General features: G+C 49.6%; 1 long non-coding RNA gene across 1 annotated transcript in view; it reads left to right on the forward strand.

The window, feature by feature from the left end:
- The first annotated feature begins 1,078 nt into the window (after positions 1-1,078).
- LOC113601478 (uncharacterized) overlaps positions 1,079-19,022 on the forward strand; it is a 113,782-nt gene continuing 95,838 nt past the window's right edge. Inside the window, exons 1-3 of the long non-coding RNA XR_003422802.2 lie at positions 1,079-3,044; positions 17,889-17,949; positions 18,652-18,716. This is a non-coding gene — a long non-coding RNA (uncharacterized LOC113601478). The remainder of the gene's footprint in view (positions 3,045-17,888; positions 17,950-18,651; positions 18,717-19,022) is intronic.

Below are 19,022 nucleotides of genomic sequence, written 5' to 3' on the forward strand. Positions count from 1 at the left end.
GCATGCGAAAACCATTTTTGTGATAGTAGGTATTTGGATGATTTGGAGCAAAAAGCCAAGTGATTGACATGCTCCAAGAGGCTGAGGCCCTGGTGGTGACACCGATGTATGAGGATGGTTGGACCCAGCTGAGAGTGGCCCAGGTGAGTCAGCAGCGTCGGGTCTGTTGGTCAGTTCTGTTTCTGTGCCACTGCAACCCCCCTTCTCTTAGTGTCTGATTTGGGTAGGAGAGCTGGGGAGAAGATTTGAGGCCCCCCCCCCCCCGCCCCCAGTGGTGAGTGACTGAGAACATACACTCATCAGGTGTTCAAGAAACCGCCAGTGTTTTCCAGAGCAGGCACACTGCTCTGTGCTCCAGCAGCACTGGAACGGGGGGGGGGGGGGGGGGGCCAGACCCTCAGCCTCCTTGCCGGTACCATCTCCTGCTGTCAGCCGTTCCCGGGGTGTGAAGCGGGGTCTCGCTGCGGCTTTAAACTGCGTTTCCCTCCTAACTAATTGCATGGAGCGTCTTCTCTGTGCTTATCGCCTTTTGTGTATCTTCTCGGGGGAAACGTCTGCTCAGATCTTTTGCTCCTTTTTTAATGAGGTTACTTGTGTCTTATTTTGCATCTGTAAGCATTCTTTCAATATTCTGATACAAGTCCCTTGTTGGATCTATACTTGGCAGTTCCCCACAGCTGTGGTTTATTTGTCTTCAGTTTCTTGCTGGTGTCTTTTGAAGCACAACATTTTTTAATCCGATGAACTCCAGTTTATCAATTATTTTCTTTTATTACTTACACTTTTGTTGTCATATTCAAGAATGCTTTGCCTATCCCAGGTCTTGAAGGTTTACTTCTATTTTCTTCTAAGAATTTATGGTTTTAGGGCCACCTGGGTGGTTCAGTTGGTTAAGTGTTTGACTCCATTTTGGCTCAGGTCATGATCTCCTGGTTCTTGAGTTTGAGCCCTGCATCAGGCTCTGTGTTGCCAGTGTGGAGCCTGCTTGGGATTCTCTTTCTCCCTCTGCCCCTCCTGTGTGCTCGCTCACTCTCTCTCTCTCAGAATAAATAACATATTTATTCATATATATATATATATATATATATATATATATATATCATATATATATGAATTTATGGTTTTAGGTCTTACATTTGAATCTGTGTCTGATTTTGAGTTAATTTTCATGTCTAATGTGCGATAAGGGCACAGACCCACCTGGCTGCCTGCATGTTGATATCCAGCTTCCCCAGAACTGCTGATAAGACTCTTCTTTCCCTGTTGAATTTTTTTGGCACCTTTATTGAAACTCAATTGACTATAAATATAAGGGTTTATTTCTAGACATTCAGTTCTTTCCATCGGATCTATATGTCTGTCCTAATGCCATTACCACACTGTCTAGGGTACTTCAGCTTTGTGGTAAGTTTTGAAAGTAAGAATTATGTCTTCCAACTTTGTCTTTTTCCAGAGTGTCTTGGGTATTCTGGTTCTTTTGCATTTCCATATAAATTTTAGGATCAGCTTGTCAGTTCCTTCAGGCGCCCAGCTGAGATTTTGGTATAAATTGTGTTGAGTCTATGAAGGAATTTTGGGAGTTTTGCTGTCTTGACAGTATTGAATTTTCTGATCCATGAACAGGGGTGACCTTTCATGCATTTAAGCCTTCAGTCTCTTCCAGCAGTGCGTTTCGTGTCCGAATCTTGCTCCACCTGTCATTTTTGAAAGAGTTTTGCCAGCGAAAGAATTGTAAGTCGATCATTTTTTCCCTTTCACCAGTTTAGAGATGTGACCCCACTGTCTTATAGCTTGCTTTGTTTCCCACAGGAGTCCGGCTGTCACACTTCTCTTTAGTTCTATCCAGGTGACACCCCTACCCCACCTGCCCGCCCCCACCCTGCCTCTTTTAAGGTTTTTATTCATCCTTGGTTTTAAGCAGTGTGATAATAATGTGGCCCAGTGTGGTGTTTTCATGTTTGTCATACTTGGGGCTTGTAGATCTTGGTTCTACAGGTTAAATGGGGGAGAACTCTCATTCCCATTGGGAGTTTTGTGGCCCTGAAGCATGGTGTTCCTCTGTTTGTTAGGTGTTCTTTGATTTCTTTCACCAGTATTTCATAGTTTCACCATGCAGATCCTGTGCACGTTTTGTTGATTTCCATTTAAGTATTTCATTTTTTGGAATGGTTATTATAAATAGTAATACATTTTTTTTAAAAAGATCATTTTTACATGTTCGTTGAGAGTGCATAGAAATACAGGTGATTTTGTGTTTTGATCTTGTATCCTGCAACCTTGCTATCCTGACACGTTAGTTCCAGGAAGTTTTTTGGTTTTTTTAAAATGTTTATTTATTATTGAGAGGGAGAGAGAGAGAGAGACAGAGCATGAGTAGGGGACGGGCAGAGAGAGAGGGAGACCCAGAATCTGAAGCAGGCTCCAAGCTCTGAACTGTCAGCACAGAGCCCGACGCGGGGCTCAAACTCACAAATTGCAAGATCATGACCTGAGCCGAAGTCAGACGCTCAACCGACTGAGCCACCCAGGAGCCCCTTTTGTAAATTCCTTTGGGTTTGCTACACAGACACTTGTGTCATCTATAAATAGGGACCGTATTCTTCCTTTCTGATTTATATGACTTTTATTTCTTTTTCCTGTTGTATTACACTGGCTAAGATTTCTGCTGTGATGTTGAATAGAGAGGAGACCAGATTCGGAGAGTATGATCATGGGGTTAGCTTTTGGCTAAAAGAGCTCTTTATTTACAAATTAATTTTAGGCCTTTTCTTTCTGCTTAATTATAAAACCTATCTTTCTTGAATACGTGCATTGTTTATGTTTAGTTTTGAAACTTTATTTGTGTTCACAGGCTCTTATTTCCTCTGTTAAAGGCATCATGGTGTCACTGCAGAGCCGTGCAGTTGGCAGTGGTCCCCTGGACATCCCAGCTTCTGACGGCGCCCCCAGGGGAAGTCTCCACATCCAGTCCACGGTGTAACTACATAGAAATGGAGCCTCCTCCGATGGGGCCAAGAGCATGAGGCATATAATCAGTTTTCCAGGTCAGACATCTCCATTCACTGCCTTAAGTCCTACTTACATGCCTGCTTCAGTCCAATTTAAAGTCTCCCAAGCTCCAGTTTTAATTATTTAAACTTTTAGAAGTTTTGTTTGGGCATGTGAAAATAAGTGTGAAAAAAAAAATGATCTAAATGACAGAAACCTCTGCAAACACCAGCCTGCTTTTCCCCAGAGAGTTTCTGGAATGGGGGTTCCATCCTTCCATGGGAGCCCCTCTAGGACTTGAACTGAGAGCTCAGTGAGAAGTTGGGGAGGAAAGCACGGTTCCAAGGCCTGAAAATCCAGCCATGGCCAGACTCCCAGACTATTTTCCTCATCACACGCATTCATTCACTCACTCACAGCGTTAGAAAATTAAGTTATCCCTCTATTCAAAAACTAAATTGTCCTCAGTACCACCTAATTTCATCCTAATTTCAAAGCTTCACTCTGTGAGAATAGTTATAAGACGTAGCCCACTTGGACCTGCCCTTTGAGAGTCTTACAACTTAGAACGAGCAGAGATGCTTGTCCCGGTCCTGAAAAGTCCTGCTGTGGGCTCTAGCCTGTGCCTCGCCACAGCTGCTGGTGCCTTGGGTGGGGACATCCACTTCCTATCCTCCCTGCCCTTGGAGTTCCAGCCCCCTAGCTGCCTGGCAGGAGCTCCTAGAAGGGGCTGTCCGGTCCTGAAGAGGGGCTCACAGGGTGGGGTGGGGGGCAGTGAGAAGGTGGCACTTGGGCCTGGCCCTTTCAGCCTCATCCAGTCTCACTGGGCTGTGGGGGACTTATAGCCAGTTGTGTCTGTGTTGTCTCAGCGAGGAGTGCCGGGGGCCAGTGTTCACTTTTATGATGACAGGACACAGTTCAGCAAAACCACTGGGGAACTCTGAGGGACAAGATTTATTCCTCACAGGTCCCGGAGGGTATGCAGCACACTGGGGTGCACAGCAAAGTCACAGGTAGAGCAAGAGGGGGAGCAGGTCTGAGGCTCTGCCTTTATGAGGGTCTAAGGATGTGGGGCTTGGGGTTTCAAGGGCTCACTCCTTATTGGCTGATATAAATCATAAAGGTGGGAATTAGGGTGCAGGAAGGGAAAAGCAGGCTCACTCACAGGTCAGTTATCCAGGTCACCCTGGCTTTTCTGGAGGGACCTTCACGGGTGGGGGCGGCCTTGTTCCTTTTCTGGTTGTTTTGCTAGCAGCTTGTCATACAGCTGGCAACATGGATGTTCTTTCGAAGTGGTTGCCTCGGCAATCAAAAGCCCGATGCCCACACTTGCACCACAGTAATTTTTGGTGCAAACGGGACAACTTTTGACAAACATAGCGCTCTGCTCACAAGAAACCCATAGCCTTATTTTTACATAATTGTCTTTGGAAAGAACAGTTCGGCAGGTCTGTTGCATGGAAGGCCCGTTTGAGAGCAGAGCCCTAATACTTGGACAGCCTTTGCTGAATTCTGGGTTTATATATCCTACTCAGTGCTGTAATTGGACACGTGGTAGTCACTTCAGCCTTAACATGTGTCAAACTGAGCCCCTGCCCTGCCTGAGACCTGCCTCCTGGGGTCTGTGTTGTCCTAGCCAGTGTCCGCACTTGCTCTCCGTGAGTCTTAGGTCATCTTTAACTTCCCTCTTGTTTGCATATACTACGTTCAAGCTCTTAGCAAATCCTATTGGCTCTGCCTTCAAAATGCAGCTAGAAACTGACTTTCTTGCTCTCTGCTGCTGCCATTTGTTTCAGCCTTTACCTCCTGACAGCACTGGGCACGAGCTTCCTCGGTGGCCTCCTGCCTCCACCCGCCCCTCCACCGGCTCTCTGCACGGCTCCCAGAGAGGTCCTACACACTCCCTGTCCCGAACCCTCCAGCAGCTCCCCACATGCCTGCAGGTCTGCACCTGCCCCTCACCGGGCAGGAGCTCGTCTCCTCTCTCCCTGCTCTCACTGCACCCCAGCCTCCTGCTCTACGTGAGGGTCTTGGTTCTTCCCTCTCCTGCAGTGTGCTCCCAGCTATCGGCACGACTTGCTGCCCCATTCCTGTAAACCACACACACACACGCGCGCGCGCGCAGCAAATCATGAAAAGATGAGAGTATAATGAGCCCCATATACACACCCACCCAGACCAAACAGTTATCAAGGTTTTTCTGTCCTTCCTTCATCTGCCCCTTTATGAGGGGAGGGGTAGGGAGCTGGGATTAAGGAAAATCCAGACATGCCATTTTAGCTAACAGGGTTCAGGATGCAGGTCTAAAACACCTGGGCTTTTCTTCACGTGGCTGCAATGCCATTCCCAAACCTGACAGATTTAATACTCAGTCCAAATAAGTTACCTGATTGTTTTTAAATGTCCTTCTACACTTGATCTATTGGGATCAGGACGGGCAAGGTCATCCGTGACATTTCTTGTCTCTTCTGCCTCTTCTAATAAGCTCATCCTCCGACCCCTGACCCCGTCTTGCAAAAGGTCCCATGTCCTGGACTCACCTGTTTTGTCACTGTGGGGTCCTTTAACTCGTTCCCCTTTCCTCCGTGCTTTCTGAAAACTGGAGCTTGGCTCTACAAGTCCGTTTTTCAGCTCCTGCTTGTTTCACAAGAGCACCTCCCTGGGTGGTGCTGCCTCACACCCCATCCGTGCTGCAGTTGGCTGGTCGGATTTAGCAAATAAAAATGCAGGATGCTAAGTTTGAATTCCAGATAAATAATTTTTTAGTATAACCTATGTCCCATATGTTGCAAGGCACATACATCTCTAAAAATCATGTATATTTTCTCAGACACAAATATCCACTGTTTTCCTGAATTTCGAGTCTACCTCCATAGTCTGTGTTCCCTCCGGCCACCGTCTGTCATGCAGCTGCATTTCCTCGCATCCATGATGCTCAGCTGGAAGCGGGGGTTAGGTGACATCAGCACAGCCCCCCTCTTGTCCCCTTAGTGGCTTCATGTGCCAGCGAGGGTCACCGGAATCACTTTTTAGTTATGTCTGGAAGATGGTGATTTTTCTATGTCTATCATTCCTTCCACGTGTGTTGGGTAAGATTTTCCGTAGAGAACTTTCCGTCTTCAACTGGGTGTTTTGTTCGCTCGATTCCTCAGGTCCCTGAGGTGTTATAGCAGGGTCAGCGGGGGTTGGGCGGCTTCCTACCCACCATATGCAGCAGTGCCCACACCCCCGCGCACACCCCCCAACGCAGCTGCACGGTGTGTAGAATACTGCCCCCTCTGTGTGCGTCTGACCCCTTTGTTCCCTGTGGATCTGCCCCCAAGCTCTCTGAAGCAGCATTTTTGCGTTTTGTTCATTCCTGTATCTCCACAGGCCACGGACAGTGTGACAGAGCTTGTGCTGAGCAAGTGTTTGTTCAGAATTAGTCTTGAATAAGTGAATATTGAGGTTTAATTTTGTAAGTTCCAAGACAATTCTATGAAGACATAGCTTCACATACCATAAAAATGGAAGTAATAATCCAATTCTATGATAGTATGTTTGAGATTTAAACTTTTTTTAAATGTCTATTTATTTTTGAGAGAGAGAGAGAGAGAGACAGAGCACCAGCAGGGGAGGAACAGAGAGAGAGGGAGACACAGGATCTGAAGCAGCTCCAGGCTCCAGGCTATCAGCGCAGAGCCCCACACAGAGCTAGAACTCATGAGCCGTGAGATCATGACCTGAGCCAAAGTCGCACGCTTAACTGACTGAGGCACCCAGGCATCCCCGTTTGAGATTTAAAATGAATTTGAGGGGCGCCTGGGTGGCGCAGTCGGTTAAGCGTCCGACTTCAGCCAGGTCACGATCTCGCGGTCCGTGAGTTCGAGCCCCGCGTCAGGCTCTGGGCTGATGGCTCAGAGCCTGGAGCCTGTTCCCGATTCTGTGTCTCCCTCTCTCTCTGCCCCTTCCCCGTTCATGCTCTGTCTCTCTCTGTCCCAAAAATAAATAAACGTTGAAAAGAAAAAAAAAATTAAAAAAAAATAATAAAAATAAAATGAATTTGAATAAATCACATTAAAAATTTTTTTTAAAAGTTTATTTATTTTGGAGAGAGACAGAGACAGAATGCGAGTGGGGTAGGGGGGCAGAGAGAGAGGGAGACACAGAATCCAAAGCAGGCTCCAGGCTCTGAGCCATCAGCACAGAGCCCGACGCGGGGCTCGAACTCACAAACCACAAGATCATGACCTGAGCCGAAGTCAGACGCTCAACCGACTGAGCCACCCAGGTACCCCTAAATTTTTTTTAAATGTTTATTTATTTTTGAGAGAGAGACAGAGTGTGAGTGGGGGAGGGGCAGAGAGAGGGAGACACAGAACCCGAAGCGGGCTCCAGGCTCCGAGCTGTCGGCACAGAGCCTGACGCGGGGCTCAAACTCGTGAACTGAGAGATCATGACCTGAGCTGAAGTCGGACACTTACCAACTGAGCCACCCAGGCACCCCTGAATAAATCACATTTCAATTAAAGCACACATAAGTAATTTTCTTGCACAAGGCGTACTTAATAGCGTTTATTAGACACCTGTGCAAGGGTGCGAGTTCTTCTTACCTGCTCCTTCTCCATCTTCACATTAACTCTACGTGTTTGGTCTTATTATTTTCCATTTTATAGATGAGGAAACAGGCTCAGAGAAATAATCGTAAGTCAGTCTTGAGATTTCAACTTAGGCCTCCTCTTTTCAGACTCAAGTCTCGCTCTTTTATATTCTAGCTGCCTTTTTGTTTGCAAATGTGACACCGCGGACTTATATAACTGACTTAGAGTACACATTGTGTTTCAGCCACTTTGTCTTACAAGATGCTCTTTCTGTTGTCTTATCTGAAGATGGAAACCCAGACCTGCATCTCTCACTAGTAGGAGACCCTGCCGTTCTTAGATGGCCTTAGTGGAGACTTAGGGTCTCGGCAAGTGGGAGCACCAGAGAGGAAGCCCAGCTCTTCTCCTGGGTGAGCCCCAGCCCCTCCCCCCTGCTCTCCTCTGTGCTCCCTCCCTTCCTGGCCCCCCTTCAAGGGAATCCCAGGCGAAATCACGCAGGAAAACGTGACAGGACTGCAAACGTCTGTTTATGGAGCAAGCTGAGCGAAATCTGACTGTTGATGTGCACAGAGCTGAGTGGGCCCCTGGTTTCTTTCTCCCTCAGCCTCTGCAAGACAGACCCTCATTCATGTATGGAGAGACAGTTACTATAAAGGGAGACTTACAGTGTGGGCCCTGGATGCAGCAGATAGGGTCTCAGACCTTAGCTTTGCCACTTGCCAGTTGGGGCATGCTGGGAAAATTGGTTAGCCACCCTGAGCCTCAGTTTCCATATCTGTAAGGTGGATCTGGTGCCTGCCTAACAGGGTTGTGGTGAGATTTCGGTGTAACAGTACTTCGAGGTGTTTAGCATAACGTCTGCTCATGGGAAGTGTTCAGGAAATGCCAACTCTTATCAGTCCCGTGCCCAAGAGCTCACGATGCAAGGGGGCAAGCAGACTTTCAAGGTAAATGACAGCACAGCAGATGTGGTCCTGCTGCAGCCTGTGCGTGGACAAGAGTACAGGAGGGGCAACTCCCTGCCTGGGGAAAGGGGCCAACCCTCCTGAAAACAACAGGTGGGCAGTTTGCAGAAATCACGGGGGGCGGGGAGAATTGTAGACCAAATGCACACGTGCTGTGGCCCCAGAGTGCGAAAGGACGTGACACCATGCGGTGGTGCCAGCGAGAGAGCTCCGTGTGAGCAGAGGGCAGTGTCTGGAGCACGTGCTGGGACTGGGAGAACAGGCTGGAGCGTGGTGCGGGGAGCCCGTGAGGGGCCCAGAGCGTGCGCTCTGGTCAGAAAGGCGCGTCTTGGTCTGCTGGGAATGGCCCTCCCTCGGGGGTTAGCTCCCGATTGATGCCATGGGGCCTTGGGTTCACCGTCCCAGCCTCTCTGTGCCTCGTCGTCATCACCATAAAGTGCAGGTGAGTGACACCCACCTTGCAGGGTTCGGATTGATCCGTGTACAGCTCTTAGCGTAAGAAGGTCTGCACATGGTACTATGTAAGCGGTGGCTATACAATAGGAGCGTTTTTTCCAAGGTCAGAAGTCAGAAAATCGGTGAATTGGTTTTCATCTCCCAGGAAAGTGCCGTTTCATACTCTGAAATGTAAATGTCCTGTTATTTGTTTTAATGCCAAGGATTTTGTGAGGACAGTGCTGCAGTTTTTTGGTAATGATGGCGGTTGAAAGCACGGTCAAGTTTTCGTTTTCACGATCTCTGAAATCTGAGTCTCCAGCAGTGACCCCTCCTGACAGTGGGAGGCAGCACCAGGCAGCTGGGCCGTGTGTCCCAAGGGTGAGGGGACACCTTCCCTCCGTGCTTTAGATTGTTCGTTTTTGTTGTTGTTTTTTGTTTTTTTCCAAGTGTGTATATTCCTTCTGTAGTTTAAAATAAGAAAGAAGTGAGTTATGCAGTGTGTTCAGATGGCATTTGTTGTTACCACAAATAGCTTTAAACTCCCTGAGAATTAAACTAAAGTCCAGACACATGAGAAGATGCTCAACATCACTCAGTATGAGGGAAATACAGATCAAAACCACAGTGACATGGCACCTCACACCTGTCAGGATGGCTGAAATCAAAATCACAAGAAATAACAAGTGTCGGCAAGGACGTGGAGAAAGGGGAACCTTCGTGCCCTGCTCGTGGGAATGCAAACTGGTGCAGCTGCTCTGGAGAACAGTGTGGAGGTTCCCCCAAAATTAAAAATAGAATTGCCCTACGTTCCGGTAATCACACTACGGGGTATTTACCCACAGAATACAGGAACACTAGTTCAAAGGGACGCACGCACCCCAGTGTTCATACCAGCAGAACAATAGCCAAGCTACGGAGGCAGCCTTGTGTCCGTCGGCCGAGGAATGGGTAAAGGAGGTGTGCTGTGTGTGTACAATGGAATGTCACTCGGCCATCGGAAACCGTGAAATCTTGCCGTTTGCAGTGATGTGGATGGAGCATTTTGCCAAGTGAAATAAGTCAGAGGAAGACAGATACCATACGATTTCACTCATACGTGCAATTTCAGAAACAGATGAGCAAAGGAGAAAACAGAGCAAATCAAGAAACAGACTCCTAACTACAGAGAACACACCGCTGGCTACCAGAGGGGAGCTGGGGCTGGTGGAAATAGGCGATGGGGACTAAGGAGGGCACTTGTGGTGACGAGCACTGGCCATTCTATGCAGCTGTTGAACCACTGTGTTGTGCACCTGACATTAATTAAATGTGTGTTCACTAACTGGAATGAAAATTAGACTAAATTAGATTAAAAATAATGAAGTCCAGAGTAATTAACATCAAAACAATATAGAACACGTTTTTATCTTTCACTTAATATAGTAAAAAAATTGTTAAGTTTTTTCACTAGATGAACAGGCATGCGCATCATAGGATCTAGGTAGTAGATGTATGAATGTTCACTGTATAATTCTTTTTAAATTGTCTGCATGTTTGAAAATATTCATAATACGATGTTGGAAAAAAACTTTTGATTGTACAGAAATTTCCAACATGTACAAAAGTACCTGTTATACAGTAAGAACTATATATTAGTCTTTGACCCTGTTTCCTGGAACATAGTTCCTAAGACCTTGGCAATCCTCAGAGTGCTAAGAGTGTCTTTTGTGTGCTAATGATAGTATTCAGAGCTGAGGCCCCCATCCGCTTCTGGATGGGACCACAAAACCACAACCACGCCCTGCTCAGTGGGTGGGACTGCAAGCCCCACCCCCGCCCCGCCCCGCCGCCACCCCCACTCCAGGGAGGGAGAGGGGATGGGGAGCAGTCAGTCTCAGGGGCTGGCAATCTCATCAGTCACACCTGTGCAATGGGACCTCCATAGATGCCCTGCACGGGGTTGGGAGGGGGGGATCCGGAGAGCTCCCAGGTTGGTGAGCACATCTGGGTGCTGGCGCTCCCCCTGCCCTGTCCCTTGCCCTGCGTGTCTCTTCCTTCTGGATGATCCTGAGTTGTGTCATTCCTAATAAACAGGTATTAGTAAGAGAGGTGCTTTCCCGAGTCCCGTGAGCCACGCTGGCCGACCACGGGGCCCGGGGAGGGGGTAACGGGAACCCCGATTTGCAGCTGGTCGGTAGGAGGCGTAGGAGGCATCTGAGGAGGCGGGGGTCTCGTGAGGCGGAGCCCTCAGCCTCCGGCATCTGCACTAAGCGCAGCGGGTGCAGAGAGCTGACAGCTGTGGAGGGGACAGACCCACACACCGGTTGTCGGAGGTGGTATTGGAGAACAACACAGTACCCATCACCCTGTCCAATCTTCTCTCCTCTGTCACGCCTCACATTTCCAAACTGCCCCCCCCAAATATTTTGTAGCAAATTCCAAGCATCATGAGATTAATCTGTAAATATTTCAGTTACATGATGAGACACGAGAGTTTCATTTTAAGATGATGCCATCATCATCTCCCCCCAAAATTCGTAGTGATCTTTCAGTGTTATTAGACATCCAGTCGGTGTCTGCACTGCCCCAGTTGTCTTTAAATATTTTGTTTGCTTGGTTTGGGTGTTTACACTTTGCATGACTTGAGATCCAAACAAGGGTTAGGTTATCCTGAAGCTGGGATAGGTGTGATATTTTTCTTAAGTTTCCTTTCTTTTCATCTGTATATTCTCTCTCCTTGTTTTGTCTTCCTGAAATTACTTCGTCCTTGTGGATAGAACCAGGTTGTCACGTACGATGGCCCAGAGTCTAGATTTTTGGGAACGTGCCCCCTTCTTGCCACTTAGAGTGTTCTTCTCACTCTTCTATTCTGTAAATTGACACTTAGATCTGGAGGCTTGGTCCGATTTCAGGCCTGATTTGGGGAAGGCAAGACTATGTCCTGACCCTGACCCTGACCCCTGACCCTAGGCGTGTCCTCCTGTCAGGAGGTACATGATGCCTGGTTTTTTATCTTCTCTGTGATGTTTGAACTCTTATTGTGTACATTGATGCGTGTTTATCTAGAATCTATTTTCCATCTCAGTTGCCTTTTATTAAGGAAATTCCTCTCTTCCATCGTCTTTTTCGTGTGCAGCCTTGTCTCCTGGCTTTTGTGTACTGCAGGTTCCGTTTTGTTTCTGAAACAGTTGTTTGTTTTATTTTCCTTTCCCAAACCCCTTCCTTTCTTTGTTCAATTTTTATTTTTCTAAGTATTTCTAATTCTAATTTAGTTATTTTTCATAACTTTTATCATTTTTCTCAACTTTTCTTAGCTCGTTTCAAACCTGTTTCGCTGGCCTTTCCTTGTCCACTACTGGCGTTTTCTCCCCATCGTGGGGTTTGCCCGGTGGGCTTTGATGTGTTAGTTGTGAGCTTACAGCAACCAGCCCCCGCGACCCTTCGGTGCTGTCACATCTTCCCCAAGAGTTTTCAAAAATATATGCTGGCTGAGCCTTGAAAAGGCACGTAGCGTCAACTAGCCCAATGGGGTCAGTTAGCATTGCCGGGCAGTGTGGGGCGGGGCCACGCATGGCTGCGGCAGGTGCAGGCGTCCAGAGCGCCTGCCACTGTTCTCCGTCCAAGGTGCCAGGTGAGACAAAGACATGAAACAAAAAAGTCATGATACTTGGTGCGTTGGCAAACGTGACTCTCCTAGACTGGCATAATTTAAAGATGCCAGAAAAATAATATTTAGTGTATTGTGATCTAAGACCACAGATTTGTTTGAAAGCAAACTTATTTTTGTGTAACATTATTCAAAGTGTTAAAGTAACTTGAAAAGCAATCACTTAGGACTCAGATTTATCTCTGTTGATCAGCACCCCCAACCTTTATGGCTCCCCTGTCCGTGTCTAAAATACTCTGGTACTGAAACTTATTTAGCAAATGCCATTTTTATTTTTCACAAACATCTTCCCACACGTCTCACAGATGCTCACAGGAACCTCTTCCCAGGGTCTCCAGATGAGAAAGCCACAAGGTGGGGGCATTGACTGCCAGGGGTGGCCTAGCGCCTGGTTCTTCTTACACATCCCATGCAGCAGAGGTCTGTGGGTCTCTAGGAGTTTTCCGCATGTTGGGGGACCCTGAATGCCAGGCGTCCGTGCCTTCACATGCACTGCCCATCCACCCCCACCCAGAACTCGGTGATGAGCCGTGTATGCTTTTCCTTCTACTCAAGACACTTGGGTTCCTGGACACCTTGAAGTGGGGTCAGGGATGCCTGGGAAGCCAGCCCGGTGAGGGCGTGTGTCAGAAAGCTGGGGAGCAGGGGCAGAGGGGGCAGGAAGAGTGCCTGAGGATTCTCACCGCCGTGTCTCTCAACATTTTTGAGAGCTTCCTGTTCCACGTTTGTTCAGAGTGTTGCGGCTGCTCAGGGTCTGTCCCCCACGGAGATTGCCTGTGCGGGACCTGGGCTGTGGAGGCCATTCTTCCCAAAGGTTCAGACTTCCCTAGGAGTGGCAGAGCATCCCTTGGCTCTCACCGCTGGGACTTGAGGGGATGGCGGTGCTGGTATTGATTCGAGCCTTGAGGACCTCGTAAGGGCAGGGCAAGGACAGTCCTTCTTTTCCGTACAGTACTAAATGCTCTTTTTCTCTGTAGTTGTGCATTTCGTAGGGCTAGACCCCAGAATTGCCGCACGGCTCATAGATCCTAAGGATGCCACACCTTCTTTTGAAGATTTAGTGGCAAAATACCTTGAAAGCGCCATATCTGTCACCGTGAGCAGCACGTATGGGAATTCCTCAAGAAATGTGGTGGTGAGTTGCGTTAAGATAAGGCTTTACCCGAATTTTTTCCTAGAAACTTTTTCCACTTCATAGACAATCTAGTAGCAGAAAGAACATTGCTGACATTCGTTTTCACTTATTTTGCACAAATGCTTTCTACCCTGACATTTCTGGTGGAAGATACTGAGTAAGGACGGGTGACTTGATTCTTTCAGGAAACTGTTCCCGGGAGGCTCTCTTCACAGTGTGATTCTTCTGAACGGCCCCTCTGGTGTCGGAGAGCCACCTGCTGTGACCTGAGGGCTGCTAGTTCATAAACTCCTCGTGCTGCTGACCCAGCCTCTGTGGCAGAGGCTGTGGCCTCACCTCGGCCCGTGTGCTCAGGAGCGTCCCAGCCCTTCCTGGGGATGCACCCAGGTGTTAGGAACCACGTCTGTGGGAGCCTTGGTGCTCATAGCCCTGGAGCCTGGCCCAGAGCCTCCCATAGCCCCACAGCAGGTCCCACAGGAGGCAGTGCCATGGGAGCAGCGTGGGCCTCTGCAGTGGGGCCACTCTGTTCAGGCTTCCTGCTTGTAAATCAGCAGCTACATGCTGGAAACACAGCTGGGAGAGCGTTCAGGGTGCTCAGGGAGCACGACGTTGGCCGCGGCTGGGAACCTTTGGGGCCACGCGGCTGGCGATGTGCCAGCACTGAGGCTGGGGGTGGGGTTTGCTGGGGTTTGCACCTCATCCTGGGCGCTCTGGGAGGGAGGGAGACAGTCAGGTAGGGACTTGGGGTTAACAATGCAGAAACTCACTTGCCCTTAATTTGAAAAGAGATCTGCCAGAGGGATATGGGGGCGCTCCCAGATCAGAGGAACAGCAGGACCAGGCCTTGGGAAGGGAAGGCCCTGAGGCCCGGGGGCCGGCAGTGAGCCGTGACTTCGCATCCACATGTCACTTTCGTCCAAGACTCAGTTTCAGCACTAGGAGTGCCTCGTTTCCCTCACTGTGCCCCACATGTGCCCCTTGGCGGGGACACGGCACGGAGGTGAGTTCTACTGGTCCATCCTATGAGGACGAAGAGGAAACTTTCCCAAACAGAAGCTGAGACACTGTCACTGAAACAGGGATGTGCTCACCTCGGTATTACCAGCCCCACTTTACAGATGAGAAGACCAAGGTCAGAGAGGCCAGTGTGCAGGCACCTTGCCCAAAGTTAAGCTGAGGCTGTGGTTCAAAGGGTGCTTTCTGACTCTGAAGTCTAATTTCTTTCTAGTGTGCATCTGGGATGGGAGCGGCTGCAGGAACAAAGGACCAGCTGCAGAGGGCGTTGCACCCGGGCTGGAGCGGCTACCCAGGGGGCTGTGGGCTCAGCCAGGTGAGGGGTGGGCACGGGGAGCTTCACCCCCAGGCCCTCGTCACGCTCCAGGAAGAAAAGCAGCAGCCTCCTTAGCTAAATGTGTCCATTGCAGTGTGGAGGGAGGAGCAAGCTGACTGAGGAGGTGCTGTGAGCTGTCAGAATGCAGGGGGAGTTGGAGCAGAGGGAGGAAGCAGCAGGGGAGCAGGAGGGGACCGGGAAAATGAGGCAGAAGGTGCAGAAGAGGGCGAGCTGTGTCAAGGGCTCTGTCAGGAAAGTACAGAGCTCAGCCTTGTCCTGAGGAGGCCCAACTGGAGAACCACTCAAAGTGGGGGCTGCGGGGTCAGCTCTATCCTGTGGAAGGCTCTTCGGGCAGGAGTGGACAGTCTGCTCACGGTACCTGGTGCCCTTGGCCAGGCTGCAGGAGCACCAAGGCCCGGGATGACTGGACAGCAAATGCCAGCCTACAGCGACCTACTGTCAGCTCATGGTCCTGAGTTTTCTCCGGCTTGGGGCCTTGAGCCCAGCGCAGAGTGTGGGGAGTTGTCTGGCAGAATGAGGTGTTCAGGAGGAGAGTCAGACTGACTGCGGGGGGGGGGGGGGGGGTGGCTACAGCTTGTCACCCGCCCCATCTGTCCCCTCCCAGGGTGTCTGTGGGTGTCGTCCGGGCCAGGACGGGTGGTGAGGTGGCCGTGTGGAGGGCACGCTCCTGTCTCCCCCCCTGTATGATCTGTGCTCCTCGGGCACTTAGCTTCTCCACGGTTCCTGTAAAATGAGGAAACACCCGGTAAGGGAGAAGGTGTGAGGCTCCAGGTAGCGTCTTGCATTTGCATGGGAGCTCATGTGCTTGAGGTGTTGTGATGCCACGGTGTCACGTCTGCCGTGGAAAGACTCACGCTACCGGCCAGTACCCATTTGCGTCTATTTTGTCACTTCCTGGATCGCGGCGAACATTGCTGCCGAGTTTGCCTCATCTTCAATTCTCGTGATCTTTTAAAGAACCAGAATGGGGGTGCCTGGGTGGCTCAGTCGGTTAAGCGTCTGACTTCAGCTCAGGTCATGATCTCCCGGTCTGTGAGTTCGAGCCCCGCGTCGGGCTCTGTGCTGGCAGCTCAGAGCCTGGAACCTGCTTATGATTCTGTGTCTCCCTCTCTCTCTGCCCCTCCTCTGCTCATGCTCTGTCTCTGTCTCAAAAATAAATAAATAAATAAATAATTAAAAAATGTAAAAAAAAATAAAGAACCAGAATGTACGTGTGAACCTGAAGATACTCTGCAGACTCACAATGGGCCTTTGTTCTCAGTTGAAGGCAAGGCATTTTATCATAACTTGGGGTCGGCGGGCCACTCTTGCTCACTGTCCCCCAACAGCATCATTCATTCCCATCCACACTCACAGCATCTTCGAGTGTGTAAGAAATGGGACATTGAGCTCTAAGACCAAGTTAAGCTGCACATCATTCATAGAAGGATAGTCAGATGATAAGACCTGAAGTGGTTTTTTTTAAACGTTTATTTATTCTTGAGAGAGCGCAAGTGGGGGAGGGGCAGAGAGAAGGGGATAGAGGATCCAAAGCAGGCTCTGTGCTGACAGTGCAGGGCCCAACGTGGGGCTCAAACTCATGAACAGTGAGATCATGACCTGAACTGAAGTCAGACGCTCAACTGACTGAGCCACCCAGGTGACCCTAGACCTGAAGTTTTAAAAATGTTTTCTGTGGGTTAACAATTGTAGGAGTTTTAAAAGCCACCAATGCAATTGGAACATTTCTGGTGCTGCCGTTAACATCAAAGCTGAGCGTTTATTTTAGTTAATAGTGAGATGGAGACCGCTCTACTCAAGGTCTCATTGGGAAGCAGAGGGCATTCGAGGGAATGATCTAGAAGAGTTGAAGGAAGGGACTGTGTACTGAGGCAAGGCCAGGGGTGAGGGCACCAGCAAGAGACACAGAAGCCTCCAGGGCAGGCACTGGCTGGAAGCATTTCCACCCCCGGGCTTGGAGGGTGAGCTGTCAACGGGACCCTGGGAGGGCAGTGGCCTTGCAGGGGCTGCCGGTGGGGGAGCCAGGCCCCAGAAGCTGTGGCTGCAGGCCAAGGACTGTGGGCTGGTGGGTCGGGTCCAGTGGGAGAGAAGAAGCCCACCTCTCTCCCCTGCCGCCCCAGATGGGCAGAACCAGCCCGAGAGCCAAGGAGGAGCCAGTTGCTGGCCTGGAGGACATCAGCCGTTCCTCGAGGGCAAAGCACAGAGCGCTGGGCCTGGAGGTACAGGCGGCAGAGGGGCGGACAAGGCCGGGGCCTCTCAGATAGCAGCAGGAAGGGATGAACAAGACAGAAGCTCTGATGGGGGCATGAAGGTGGTCTGAACAAATGCAGAGATGTTTCATACTCTTGGAGGACGTCATGACCTAATACAAAGATTTCACCTCTGTCCACGTTAATCTACAAAGCCGATGCAAAATCCAGTGAAAATTCTAGTTACGCTTTTGTGAATTCAGTAAACCTATTTGGAAATGAAAATGGAAGGCTAAAAGTCTAAAAATACCTAAATCACACTTAAAAATGAGAAGGATTAAAGAAAATTGGGAGTGAGGTTTGTCCTACCTGATATTTCTAAATATCTCTATGAGGTCTTGGTAATAAAATAGGGTACTTGCAGGAAATAGGAGTTTTACTAGGAAGCAGGGGGAGGGCGGTTGTTGGGTAGGGGCCCGTGTTCACTCGAGAGGTGCCAGAATTCCGCCTCCCTGAGATCAAGTAGGCTGTTGAGCAGAATGCAGGTGCCAGTAATTTAAAAGTTAAATTGATGATAATTTCTTCCTGTGCAACAGGTTTACGGTTTATGGCAACTATTTTGTACTTTGGAGCTTCCTCTGATACCAGTTTTGGCAGGTAAGGTACCATAAACATGATGGCCAGTCATCTTTCTAGAGAGTTCTTTACCTTGTTTGAGAGCAACTCTTTCTGTCTTATTTAGGGGTGGGCAGGGTGTCGTGTGGGCACTGAGAGGGAACAAGCCCTTTATTTTCCCTTTCTGTAACAAGAGGGGTTGGACTGCATCACCTCTTGATCTAGAAGGTTCTGACATTTCAGTCACGGGGGATTCCTTTTGTGCTGTCTGGCTTTGCTGAGTGCCTGGGCGAGGGGCAGTGTGTGCTCTTGAGAGCAGCAGTGTGGGAGGAGGCCTTCAGCCTGTTCCGCAAGACTGTGGGTGTTTGGGCCCACCCCTTGGAGAGAGCCCCTAGAAGGGCTGCGGGGCTCTCCTCTGCCTTTGCCTTGTAGCCCTCTGGGCACCCAGGTCCTGCTGGGCACTAGGAGAGCCGAGCCCCGCCCAGCGCTCTGCAGCTGGCCTGGCCAGTGGCGGCTCCGTTCAGTGTGGCCGGCCAGTGTGCGTCCCCATACCTACTGGCTCCAGTGCTGGGCTCGAACACTGGCCCCAGTGGACAGTTTGTCAAGGTCGGATGTGGCAGGTGCTGCCGTTGTGTCCCCGTCAGGGAGTGAGGCTTGCTCCTCATTCTTGAGTCTTTCACAGAAATGATTGGCTGATTGATAGATACAGGGCAAATTTTATCTGCTCTGCTTTTTGAATCACAGTGATGGAAAACCGCAGCATTCGGGTGAACGGAGAAGAAATGAAGAGGACTTCAGCACTTCTTGGGGTATGTTATTTCAGAGCCCTGGTGCCTGTCAGCCTTATTCTGCATGTGAGTCCTTCCTCCCGCTTCCTCCCTTCCTCATTCAGGCAGCACTGTGGATGCCTCCTGTCTCTGACCCCTGCAGGGGAGCATCGCCCACCGAAGGGGTTCAGACAAGCAGGACAGCTGGGTGCTCCCCCATGGGGTGTGTGTGTGGTTTTGTGGACCTTCTGGCCTTCTCAAAAGTCAGGTTCTTCTCACAAGGACATCCCCCTGTAGTGTGGTGAGGGGAATTCATGGGTTTCTTGGATTCTTTAAAAAAAGCAAGAA

Source organism: Acinonyx jubatus, chromosome B1 (genome assembly GCF_027475565.1).
Source record: "Acinonyx jubatus isolate Ajub_Pintada_27869175 chromosome B1, VMU_Ajub_asm_v1.0, whole genome shotgun sequence".
NCBI classification, from domain to species: Eukaryota; Metazoa; Chordata; class Mammalia; order Carnivora; family Felidae; genus Acinonyx; species Acinonyx jubatus.